At 40.8% G+C, this 12,843-nt stretch overlaps 1 long non-coding RNA gene across 1 annotated transcript; it reads right to left on the reverse strand.

The window, feature by feature from the left end:
- Positions 1 to 1,174: 1,174 nt before the first annotated feature.
- LOC114805734 lies at positions 1,175 to 5,283 on the reverse strand. The gene is made up of 2 exons (XR_003753762.2): positions 5,170 to 5,283; positions 1,175 to 1,530 (listed from the first exon to the last, which is right to left on the reverse strand). It is a non-coding gene; the product is annotated as an uncharacterized LOC114805734 (long non-coding RNA).
- Positions 5,284 to 12,843: the final 7,560 nt, after the last annotated feature.

Below are 12,843 nucleotides of genomic sequence, written 5' to 3' on the forward strand. Positions count from 1 at the left end.
GTAGTCCAGTCGGGATATGATGAGACATTGTACCAACAATGTAGCATTTTGAATGGAGAGGAAATGGCGTATTTTGGTGACATTGTGAATGTGAGATTAGCAGGTTTGGGTGACGGATAGGATGAGTAGGGTGAATGAGAGAGCAGAGTCAAGGATGATTTGGGAGACAGTAAGGATGGTAGTGCTGTCCACAGTGATGGGAAAGTCAGGGAGGGGACAGGATTTGGGAGGGAAGAACCCTTTACTATAAGTGTTGACTAGATTTCAACATTAGCAGTTGCAGGGTGGGGTGAAGTTTCTTTTTTTTTAATTAAAATCACTTCCCTATTTCGTAGCCTACCATTTTTTTTAACCTTACATTAGTCAATTGTAATATTATTGGGGATAATGAGAAACATCAGGAGGATACTAAGCTTAGAAGATTTTGGTTCTATAATTCTGTCTACTAGTTCTAAAAAGTGATGTCCTTATAATTCTCAATACAACACTGAATCCATGATATACCAAAATATATTCCATAATATACTATAGGGGTATGCACTAACAAAGGATGTAAGGTCAAAAGCTAGGTTTACTTAGGGCTGTAAGACAGAATGCTAGGAAGAAGTCTCCCTGGGGACATGGAAGTGAATTTATCACAAGCCCTAGCTGAAATTGGTTGAGACCAGGAGTTGGAGTGAACCAAGTAGAGAAGCAGGCACCAGCACACCTCACCAGCCAATCACAGAATGCCACCTACTGCAGACAACACTACAATGAATGGATCCGAGGGAGGGATAATATAAACAGATGGATTGCAGTTTTCAGTGTGACTCACTTTGGATGACAAGATAGAGATCACCCATCAGATCACAACTGATGTGGTGCTTCCCCTTGATAGGTGGGCAATAAAACTGCAAATGCAACTTCTAATCATCTCCTTGTTGTAGCTTTGTGGTACCTCACCCCCACCACCAGAGGATGAAGATGAAGCTGCTTCATGCAGCTCTGAGCACCTTCTTGGTGAGGGTTTGCAGCACAGGTTTCTGTGGATAAAGCATACCGTCTTCTAAGAATGGTGTTTGAGGCAAAATCCAAATTGATTCCAATTTATTTTCTGCCTCCATTTTTACCTAAAATAGTTCTCTATCTCAAATTATGGTAATAGAGAAAAGGACAACAATGTGTATCACAATTAAAATAGTAATAAAGTTTATTAATAAGCTCTCCAAAATGACAGTGGTAAAATTCCTCTGAACAATTCCAGACAAATCTACACACTCGGCTCATTCTACTCAAACTAAATTGAAGATGCTGACTTCAGGAAAACACTCTTTAAATCTTCCATCCAAGTGCTGTCAGTGCCAAGAATTGATGGCTCTGTTCTGATATTCTTTACATCACAGTAGTAGTCTTTCACAGGAACTGACCAAAGTCATTTTTCATATAATTTTGTCCTTTCAGTCTTGTTTTGACAATCTTCTTCTCGTTGTTATGTTGTTTTTAGGTGTTTTTTTTTCCCCTTAACACAAGCTGCCTTGTGTTCTTTCCCTTTAACACAATGATAAAAGTGGGTAGTAATCTCAAAATAATTTAATGCATTTTGCACACTTCTAAAAGAGCAAGTATTATGAGCACATTTCTGTAGGGGTATTATTTCCCAACCATTGGGAAATCATTAAATCAGAAAGTACACAGTTTAAAAAAAAAAAATCTGATAGCTTTGTTACAGACATCTATAGTAGAAATTGAATTGATGCTTAGATATCTTCCCATGCATTTAGTAATCATATTTAAGCATTTACTATGTGCCAAGCAGGGTAGTAAGTGCTAGGGTAAATACAAGATTATCAGGTTGGACACAGTGTTTCCCCAAAATGGGGCTCAGGTTTCAGAAGAACAGGTGCTCGATCTCCATTTCATCGATGAGGCAACTGAGACACAGAGGAGTGACTTGCCCAGTACCACACAGCTGGCAAATGGCAGGACTGATTTAGAACTGAGGTCTCCTCACTCCCAGTCCCTTGTTCTGTTTACTAGACCATGCTGCTTTGCTAGAAAATAATACCTTGGGTTTGTATAGCACTTTGATTTCCAAAGGTCTCACATTAATTACATCAGTTTTTGATCTCACAACAATCCTATGCAGAAGGTAGAAAAAGCAACTATAATTATCCCCATTTTTCAGGTAGGAAAACTGAAGTAGAACAAAATTAAGTGCCTTGCCCATGAATTATATGTAAATGTGAGGAAATAATATGGAACTGCAGAAGACAAAAGAGCAGTGGAAATGGAAATTACCAGTATAACAATGTTTCCTACTACTGACAGAGTTCTAATCCAAGATCCTCTGGTTAGTTATATGGAAAAATGATTTCAACAATGTCATTTTTCAATCTTAATGTGCTTCATATAAGAACACAATTTATGATCTTTCAATAGGTCAGACCCTAGAGAAATTTAAGGATCAATGCCAGATCCCTGTATTAAATTCATTGCTCTGACAAAAGCATTTGACACACCCATAGACACAGATTCTGCAACTTCTCATAGTACTAACAGCATTTATAGAGTGCCCACTCAGCAAATAAAACACTTGGGAAATTCAAAACAAAGAACTGAAAAATTCCCTACCCCAAAAAGAGCTTTCAATCTAATTGGGAAGACAGACATAAAATTATTTCCCAATAGGGCAATCAAAATAAATGATTGAGGGTACTATTGAAAAAACACATAAATATTCTGCATCTAAGTGCTAAAGATAGCTGATGCATTTATAGGACTTGGGAGCTGGGGATTAAGAACAAAAGTCTGGTTAGAGGAAGTGGAATTTCAGGAAGGCTTTGAATAGGGAAAGGCCAGTGGATTTGGTGGTGGGGAGGGACTTCCAAGGTGGCGAAATAGCATGAGCAAGGGAATGGAATCAAGTTCAAGGTACCATTAGATTAATTGGGAAGGAATGGAAAGAATGAATTAGGGAATAACAGGTGAAGAGAGCAGATATGTAAGATATGGTGATGAACAGCCCTCTAGCTAATTGTGCAGAGCTTTGCTTTACTCAGACACCAGAAGCCAGTTGAATTTTGAATATTGAAGAAATTTATTAGCTCAACGGTTTGACGGGATTGTAAGACAACTCTTCGCAGTTATAAGTGGTTAAATCAGAGTTGGTTGTTCTGCCTGACCCTTTCCCCTAACCCTACCGTAATTGGAAGCAGCGTGGTACAGTGGAAAGAGCGTGGGCTTGGGAGTCAGAGTTCATGGGTTCGAATCCCAGCTCCGCCACTTGCCAGCTGTGTGACTTTGGGCAAGTCACTTAACTTCTCTGTGCCTCAGTTATCTCATTTGTAAAAGGGGGATGAAGACAGTGAGCCTCACGTGGGACAACCTGATTACCTTGTATCCCCCAGCGTTTAGAACAGTGCTTTGCACATAGTAAGCGCTTAACAAATACCACCATTTTTAAACAGAATTATGTGAAACGTTTAGGCCTGATCAACTTATTCTATGTGGTAATGCTTGAAGTTTTTAAAAAAATAATCTATGAGAATCATCTGAAGTTTAAAATACTTTTCCAGGAGGCATGTATGCTGCAACTATGTTCTAGACTTACTAGTTGTGATGATAGTAACTGAATGGAATTACTGAAGGACTTCATTTTCACAACTCCTGGTCCTTTATGCTAATTTTGTCAGGCCAAGGCATGAGGCCCACTGCTGACTGTAGCCCAAACACAAAAAGATTAACATTAACTGTTGTCCTGCACTTGGAATTTACTTTTTACCAAGAACATTTCTCTTGTGTTGTGGAATTATTTGTCTTAAGAAGTTGGATAGCTCCATGCTTTTAAAGTTTTGAGAGAGTGTTCATGGGTGCATGGGTGTGTGTTTACTTAGGTGTTCTTCACAATGTGAGCCAATGGAAAGAGCATAATCTTGGAGTAAGAGTAGTAATATTAACAGTATTTATTAAGAGCTTACAGTGTGCAAATCAAGGTACTAACTGCTGGAAAATAATATACCACTTTGAATTAGACCTCGAGGGTCTAGTGATCTATGAAGGACATGGGTTTCAATTCTGGATCAGCCACCTGTCTTCTGCGTGACCTTGGACAAATCACTTTACTTCTATATGCCCTAGTTTTCTCATCTTTAAAATGGGAATTCAAAAATATTTTCCCTCCAGATTAGTCTATAACTCCCATGTGGGAAGGGTACTGTGTCCACCCTGATTAGGTCACACTTACCTCTGCTGTCAATCATATTTGAGTACTTACTATGTGCAGAATACTGTACTAAGCACTCGGGGGAGTACATTATAACAATATAAAAGAGTTAGTGGGCACATTCTCTGTCCGCAAAAACGAGCTAAACTTAGTACAGTGCTTGGAACATAGTAAATGCTTAACAAATATTATTATTATTATTTTTGAAGAAGATACGTCTAATACACAAATTTTACTGGAGATTTATTTGTGACAGAAAATGCCAGATTACTCCAATTTACTGGCATCTTCACTCCCAAGGCCCCAGCAATTCAACCATCTCCTCAGGTTTTCCCTAAACACTGAGTCAGAAGGTCATGGGTTCTAATCCCAGGTCTGCTACTTGCTTGCCGTGTGAACTTGGGCACTTCTCTGTGCGTCAGTTACCTCATCTGTAAATGGGGATTGAGAATGTGAGCCCTACATGGGACAGGGACTGTGTCCAATATCGTTTGCTTGTACACACCCCAGCACTTAGTACAGTGCCTGGCACATAGCGCTTAACAAATACCATTATTATTTTTATCATTATTATTATTATTATTCACTCTCAAAGACCCAAGGACAATTCTCCTCTGGGTATCACCGGATTAAAAAAATTGTTATTGCTGTTTTTTATTTCACTGACCCACCATGACCTTTAAATCCTTGGTTCCTGTTTAGCCCAACCAGTCCTCTTCTCTTCTTCTCCCAACATACTTCCTCAATCCCTTCTGCCACCCAACTCTTCCCCACGCCTTGCACCGTCCCCACCCCCCATTACCTGCCCTATCCTGAAATCCTGTCCCAGCACAAGCCCTCCTCCCCCTCTCTCCACACTTGCCCTCATTAACTCACCCCTGTCGATACCCTCCCCCAACCCCTCACACTGTCCCCTCCCCAGCTATCCCACCCACAGCTTCAGCCAAGTGTGGCCTGTGGAATACCTGTTCCATCTTGGGAAAGCTCCTCTTCATGTTTGACCTGTTCCTGACTCAGTCATTCATCACCCTCACCATCACAGAAACCTGGCTCTCCCCAGATGAAACAGTCTCCCTTGCTGCTCTCTCCTCTCACTTTCCCAGAATCAGTGGGAAAGGAGGAGACGCTGGCTTCTTTCTTACATCATAATGTCACTTTTGCACAATTCCACCCACCCCATCACTTTCTTTCTCTTCCTTCAAGGCCCATATAATCTCCAGATTCTAGTAATGGTCATCTACTGTGCCCCAGGACCCACCTCCAACTTTTTAACCATTTTTATCCCTTTCTCACATTCTTGTCTCTTTCTCTATTGATCCTCGGGGACTTCAATATCCACATATATGTTCTTGATGACCCCTCTGCTGACCACCTCCTATTGCTCCTCAACTCCACTGACCTCCTGCACCATCCCACCTCTCCCACTCACCAATTTTGGACCAGACATGATCTCATCATCTCCAGCCACTGTAAAATATCTACCCTCACCAATTCTGAAATCCCTCTATCTGACTACAACCTCCTCACTTGCCTTCTCTCCTACACACCTCTTCTCTGTAAATCTGTTCTATTCTCCCACAGATAATCTTTTTACCCCATCCAATTTTTCAACTCATCATGATCCACGTAGCCTTCATACCCAAACTACCTTCCTTTGAAGACCAAATTAACCCCCTCAACACAACCCTCTCTACTGAAATCAACTCACTTGCTCCCCTATCCCTTCATCAATCTTGTACCACTAACCCTCAGCTCTGGGTCACTTGCATAGTCCACATCCTTTGCTCTTGTGCACGAGCCACAGAGCGCTGTTGACAGAACTCTAAATATCAGGCCTCCTTCATCTACTTCAAATTTATCCTTGCATGCCCTCTCCTTTGCCAAGCAAATAGAGTTCAGTAGGGTTTCACGCCTATTGAAATCCATCGCCATCACCCTTGCTAGTTTTTCTAGTCATTTAACTCCTTCCTCGGGTCCCATATCCCCCCACCTTCCTCCTTTCTTTGACCGCTGTCGCCTGGTCACCTACTTTATTAAAAAAATTGACAGTGAGCTCCCTAAAATTGCCCCTGCCTCTTCTCATTTCCTCTCTCCTCCCACCCCCACTTCAACTTTCCCATTCTTCCCAGCAGTATCTCTAGAGGAGATTCCCTGATTCCTCTCAAAATACACCCTCTTACCACTGCACATCTGACCCTCACACCTTATCAAAACATTTGCCGCTGACTCTTCCCTAACAGCCATCTTAAACTGTTCTCTCTCCACTGGTTTTTTCCCCACTGCTTTCAAACATGCTAATGTCTCACCTAGCCTAAAAAACCTCCCTTGAATCCACAGCTCTCTCCAATTATCACCCCATATCCCTGCTACTATTCCTCTCCAAACTCCTTGAGTGAATTGTGTCCACCTGCTGTCTCAAATTCATCTCCTCCAATTTTCTCCTTGACCCACTCCAATCTACCTTCCATCCCCTTCACTCTATAGAAACCACTCTCTCTCAAAGGTCACCAATGAATTTCTTCTTGCCAAATCCAACAACCTCTATTCCATCTTAATCCACCTCTACCTCTCACCTTCCTTGAAACTGCCGACCACCCCATTTTCCTGGAAAAAATATCCAAGCTTGGTTTCATTAACACTGTCCTCTGCTGGTTCTCCTCTTATCTCTCTTGCCATTCATTCTCAGTCTTCTTCACAGGCTCCTCCTCTGCCTCTTACTCCCTAACTGTGGAGGTCCCTCAAGGTTCAGTTCTGAGTCTCCTTCTATTCTCCATCTACATTCACTCCCTTGGAGAACTCATTCACTCCCATGGCTTCAAATACCACCTCTATGTGGATGATTCTCAAATCTAGATCTCCAGTCCTGATCTGTCTCTCTCTCTCTCTCTGTAGTCACACATTTGCCTCCTGCCTTCAAAATATCTCTACTTGGATGTCCTCACATCACCTCAAGATAAACATGTCCAAAACAGAACTACTTATCTTCCCGCCCATATCCTATCCTCTCCCTGACGTTTCCATCAATGTAGATGGCACCACCATCCTTCCTGTCTCAAGCATGGTGTAATAATGATAATAATAATTGTGGTACTTGTTAAGTGCTTACTGTGTGCCAGGCACTGGATAGAGCACAGCCTGAGAGTTATAAGCTCTTGTCTTTCAATACCAGCTTAGCCACTTGCCTGCTGTGTAACTTTGGGCTGATCACTTCACTTCTCTGTGCCTCAATTGCCTCATTTGTTAAATGGGGACTGAGACTGTGAGCCCATGTGGGAACGGGACAGTGTTCAACAGGATTATCTTATATTCACTCCAGTGTTTAGAACAGTGTCTGGCACATAGTAAGCACTCAAATACCATAAAAAAACCCTTGGTGTTATCCTTGACTCCCCTCTCTCATTCAACCCACATAGTCAATCCATCACTAAATCTTTTGGTCCACCTTCACAGTATCACTAAAATCTTCCCTTCCCTCTCTATAATTCACTCTGCTGCCCAGGTAATTTTTCTATAAAAATGTTCAGGACAAGTTTCCCCACTTCTCAAAACACTCTAGCGGTTGCCCATCCACCTCTGCATCAGACAAAAACTCCTCACAATTGGTTCAGAACAGTCAGTCATCTTTCCCCCTCCTACCTCAACTCACTACTGTTCTACTACAACCCATTCTGCACACTTTGCTCCTCTAATATAACCTTTTCACTGTTCCTTGATCTCTTCTAACTCTCAACCTATGGGCTGAGGGAGGAGTGACACAGAAGGAAGAGGGAGAAGAAGAAATTAGGGCTTATTCAGGGAAGGCCTTTAGGAAGAGATGTACTTTTAAAAAGGCTGTGAAGGTGGGAAGAGTGATCTATTGGATATGAAGGAGTATGTTAGCAGAGGTTGGCAGTCAGACAGAGAAGAAGCATAGCTTATAGAAAAGAGCACAGGCTTGGGAGTCAGAGGTCATGGGTTCTAATCCTGGCTCTGCTACTTGTCAGCTGTGTGACCTTGGGCATGTCACTTAACTTCTCTGTGCCTTAGTTACCTCATCTGTAAAATGGGAATGAAGACTGTGAGCCCTAAATGAGACAACCTGATTACTTTGTATCTACCCAAGCCCTTAGAGCAGTGCTTGGCACAAAGTAAGCGCTTAACAAATACCCACATTATTATTATTATTAGATAGATGGGAGCAAGATGTAGTGGGTTGGTTGGCATTAGAGGAGTGAAGGTTTCAGTCAGTGTTGTATTAGAAAGTCAGGGAGTTATAGTAGTAGAAGACAATGAATGCTAGAGTGCTTTAAAGCCTATCATAAAGAGTTTGTTTAATTCAGAGGTGCATGGGAAACCACTTAAGGAGTGGGGAAACATGGACTGAATGGTTTTGCAGAAAAGTGAACCAGGCAGCAGAATGAAGTACATACTGGAGTTGGGAGAGAAAGGACAAAGGGAGGTCAGCAAGGAGGCTAATGCAGTAATCAAGGATAGCTAGGGTAAATTCTTGGATGAACATGATGGTAGTTTGAATTGAGAGGAAAGGGAAGATTTTATCAATGTTGGAAGGTTAATCTGACAGGATTTGGTGAAAAATTGAATATGTGGGTTGTATCAGAGATTTGTCAAAGATAACTTCTGAGACAAGGAGGATAACACTGCTGTCTAGAGTTATGGGAAAGTCAGGGGGAGGATAGGGTTTAGGTGAGAAGATAAGGAGTTCTATTTTGCACATGTTAAGTTTGAGGGGTTGGCAAGACATCCAAATAGAGATGTACAGAAGGCAGGAGAATATGTGAGACTGCAGAGAAAGAGTGAGATTAAGGCTGGAGATGTAGATTTTGGAATCTCATCCATGAGTTCTTCAAGGGAGTGGGTGTAGATGGAAAATAGAAGCAGACCCAGAATTGAACCTTGAGAGACTCCCACAGTTAGAAGGTGGGAGGCAGAGGAGGAGCCCCCCAAAAAGATAGAGAATGGCCACAGAGAGATGAGAAGAACCAGGATGGGATATCTGTCAGTAAAGCCAAGGTTGGATAATATTTCCAGGAAAAAAGGAGTAGTCAATACTGTTGAAAGAACCAGAGAGGTTGAGGAACAGTCAGACTGGAGTAGTAGTCATTTGATTTGGAAAGATCATTGGTAACCTTAGAGAGGGCAATTTCCTTGGAGTGCAGGCAGCAGAAACTAGATTGCAGGAGGTCAAGGAGAGAATTAAAGAAGAGGAAGTAGAGACACTGGGTGCAGACAATTTGCTCAAAAAGTTGGTAAAGTAACAGTCGTGGGGAGAAAGGGTGAGAACCATTTCTTGTGGGTTGGCAGTACCTGGAACAGGTCTGTTTTTTTACTCCTTGTATCAGAAGCAGTGTAGCTCAGTGGTTAGAGCATGGGTTTAGGAGTCAGAGGTCATGGGTTCTAATCTGTAAAATGGGGATTAAAACTGTGAGCCCCACGTGGGACAACCTGATGACCTTGTATCTACCCCAGCACTTTGAACAGAGCTTGGCCTATAGTAAGCGATTAACAAATACAAACATTTTTATTATTATTACAATAATTTTAAAACTTCTGGTCAAAAAGAGAGCCCCTTTGTCTTGATAGTGTGGTGGACAGGTCTTTTTGAGGTTTTGACCCCAATTTCCAGCTATAATGCAGTATTGTCTTAGAGCTTGTTTTACTATTTCTTGAAAACATTTCCTCTGTTCTTGTTGCTTTCAATTTACCAGTTTCAGTTCACCATAAAAAATTATTTGAGTATTCTGATGTTTTCTCATTTGTAAAGTGGGGATTGAGAAATTGAGATTGAGTTATTCGCAACCTTCCTTCCTCTTTTCCTTTACAAAGTGAAACAGAATCAGATTCACATTCTAACCGTTATATTCGTTTGACATCTCTTTTCCTGACCATCTTTTGATAAACTTTATTATTCTATTCAAGGATCATCAAGCAGGATTTTAAATATTTCACAACATAATTGTACAGTGAAGTTTCCAAAGAATTAAGTTTTGTGCTTTAAAGTTATAAAATAACCTATGGATGTGAAATATTCAGTAGATGGTTGAAAAGTAAGCCCTTTTATTTTTATTAAAGTTTAATATGCTTTTGCATTTCAAAAGAAAAAAATTGATCCTTTTTATCAATTCTTTCTTGTTAGTTTTCATTCTCTAGTTCAATCTATTATAATTCTACTCATTATTATAATTATTATCACTATTATTCTATGCAGTTCTCATTTTATCCTCAAATTCAGGTAGGTGTGGATGAAAATGAATATGAGTATGTATTAAGAATATCGAAAAAGTCAGGAGAGGAGGGAGGAGAAAAGGGAGGAGGAAAGGGGGAGGGGGAAGGAGAAGAAGCCTTAGCCAGCTTTGAGTCCAACAAGTTGGAATAACCAGCTTCCTACTTCCCATATAAAACTCTATTCCGTAACTCATTCTGATGTTATAGAATGTTAATAGTTTCTGGGTTTCTAAAATAGAAAATAAAAAAAAGATTATGCATCAAACATGGTCTCCATTCCAGTAGGCATCACAAATAGAAAATATTCAAAATTTCATAACGATGGAAAATTAATAATAAGTGCAATTCCAATTACAGACAGGAACTAAGAACACACTGACACCCTGTTACATCAAAGAACTTATGGGCAGATGAAAAAAACTCAGTGTTATTTTTAAAAGGATCAAGCACCATATTAAAGGACTGTCATCCTCCACAAAATTTTCAAAGCTAAGCTAGACTATCTTCTTTTATTACAAATCTAATCTTTTACTTGCGTTATTGGGCATGAACCAAAGCCAAACATATTTAACTACCAAATATGTGCAGTTATTTCAGAATTGCTCATTCAGATGGGTTATTGAAGTTATAAAATGGTGCTTTTAAAATGTTAAAGTGATTACATTTATCAGAGGAATCATATGGGAATGGAATTAAAGGGCAATATAAATTCAACAGACCAAGTTTAGTTTGGTGTTAGGATTCTTGTCTACATATTTAAAACGAAGCCTGTTTTTATTTTCATCTCTTTATCAATAAAGTTAGAACACTGAAAGTAAAATTTTATTTGATCATTTCTCTGTTAAGATTCTCTACTTCCAACTCACCAGTTACGCTTACTATCCTTTTAAATGCTGTATTTAACTTTTATTAGATTGAAATGGTAAAAAAAAAAACAACAGAGTATTTAAGTAGGTGTTAAATATTTTGTTTTGGTGTTTTAATACATTGGAAAATATTGATAGGCTTGGTAAAATTTGCCTTTATATTTTCAAAGAAGGGGAAGATAAAATTGCCTTAATGTAGTCGTCGTGGTTGCAGTGGTGATATTTATAGAGCCCTTGCAGGATAACTAAGTGTTTACATGACAGGGATGACACATTTTTCACTATGAATCATGATTTAGGTGAAATCCTTCAAGTTGATGTATTAGGCCACATTTTTTAATGTCTTTGAGGCTATGTCTCAGTTTGAATTACCAAATCATGCAATCTAAAGCAAGAGGAGGAGCCCCAGAAGAGGAAGCTAAGACTTCCTGTGAAGGTGTGGAGGAAGGATGATCAAGAGATTTCTTCCAAAACCAAAGCCTGTGAGGGTAAACCTGGAGTGATCCCTGCGGCAGATGGGACCCCAGTCTAGCTAGGACTGCTGCAGCCTGGAGGTCTGCTGACTGGTTGCACAGAGCTCCTTTTCCCGGTGCCACCACCAATGCCACTCCTGGGGTTGCAGGAGGGAACGTGGAGGAGCTGGGGAGCTTCCATTAGTCAGTCAGTCAGTCAATCATATTTATTGAACACTTATTGTGTGCAGAGCACTGTACTAAGTGCTTGGGAGAGTACAATATAACAATATAAAAGACATATTCCCTGCCCGCAGTAAGTTTACTTTCTAGAGCGGGAGACAAATTGATATAAATAAATAGGTGCTGGTGAGTCTGACTCCTCCTACACCTCCTTACCCAGTCTTCCCCCACCTCCTTTCTGTCTCCTCCAGGGCTCTCACCCTGAAGAACTGGGTTAACTGAGGATAAGCCAGGCTCCCGTGGGATACTTTATAAATCTGGATTCTGCCCCCTTCTAAACACCCCCTCTACCTCTTCTGAGAGCACATAGAAGTCACAGTGGGGTTGGAGACAGGGAAGTATACTGATTTTGATTTTTCAGAAATGTTTTCTCTGTTTCTAATAAAGCTTCAGATCCTGTTGGCAGGAAAGGCCTGGCTCCAACCCCTTCAATCAGCATGGATAATGTAACTAGGGTGGGGGGAGGGGCTGCCAATAAAACCACCCGCTTCAGCAGGTCAGTCTAGCTGGAAATCAGTAAAAAAATGTGGCTCATAACCATGCAGTAAATGAGTCCCTTCCACTGAGTTGAGGAAGTTCAGAAAGGGACCCTAGGGACAGCTGTAATCCAATCAAATGTAAACTAGGAGAAAGTCTACATCTTGGTCGTGTACGCTACTAACCACTTGAGAAAATACAGCTGAAGTAAAAGACATGTTCTTCCCACAAGGAACTTGCTTGAGGAAGCACATGGGGTCCTGTATAGAGCATGGGCCTGGGAGTCAGAAGGTCATGAGCTCTAATCCCAGTTTTGCAACTTCTTTGATGTGTGGCCTTGGGCAAATCACTTAACTTCTCTGTGCTTCAGCTACCTCAT

Source organism: Ornithorhynchus anatinus, chromosome 2 (assembly GCF_004115215.2).
Source record: "Ornithorhynchus anatinus isolate Pmale09 chromosome 2, mOrnAna1.pri.v4, whole genome shotgun sequence".
Lineage (NCBI taxonomy): Eukaryota > Metazoa > Chordata > Mammalia > Monotremata > Ornithorhynchidae > Ornithorhynchus > Ornithorhynchus anatinus.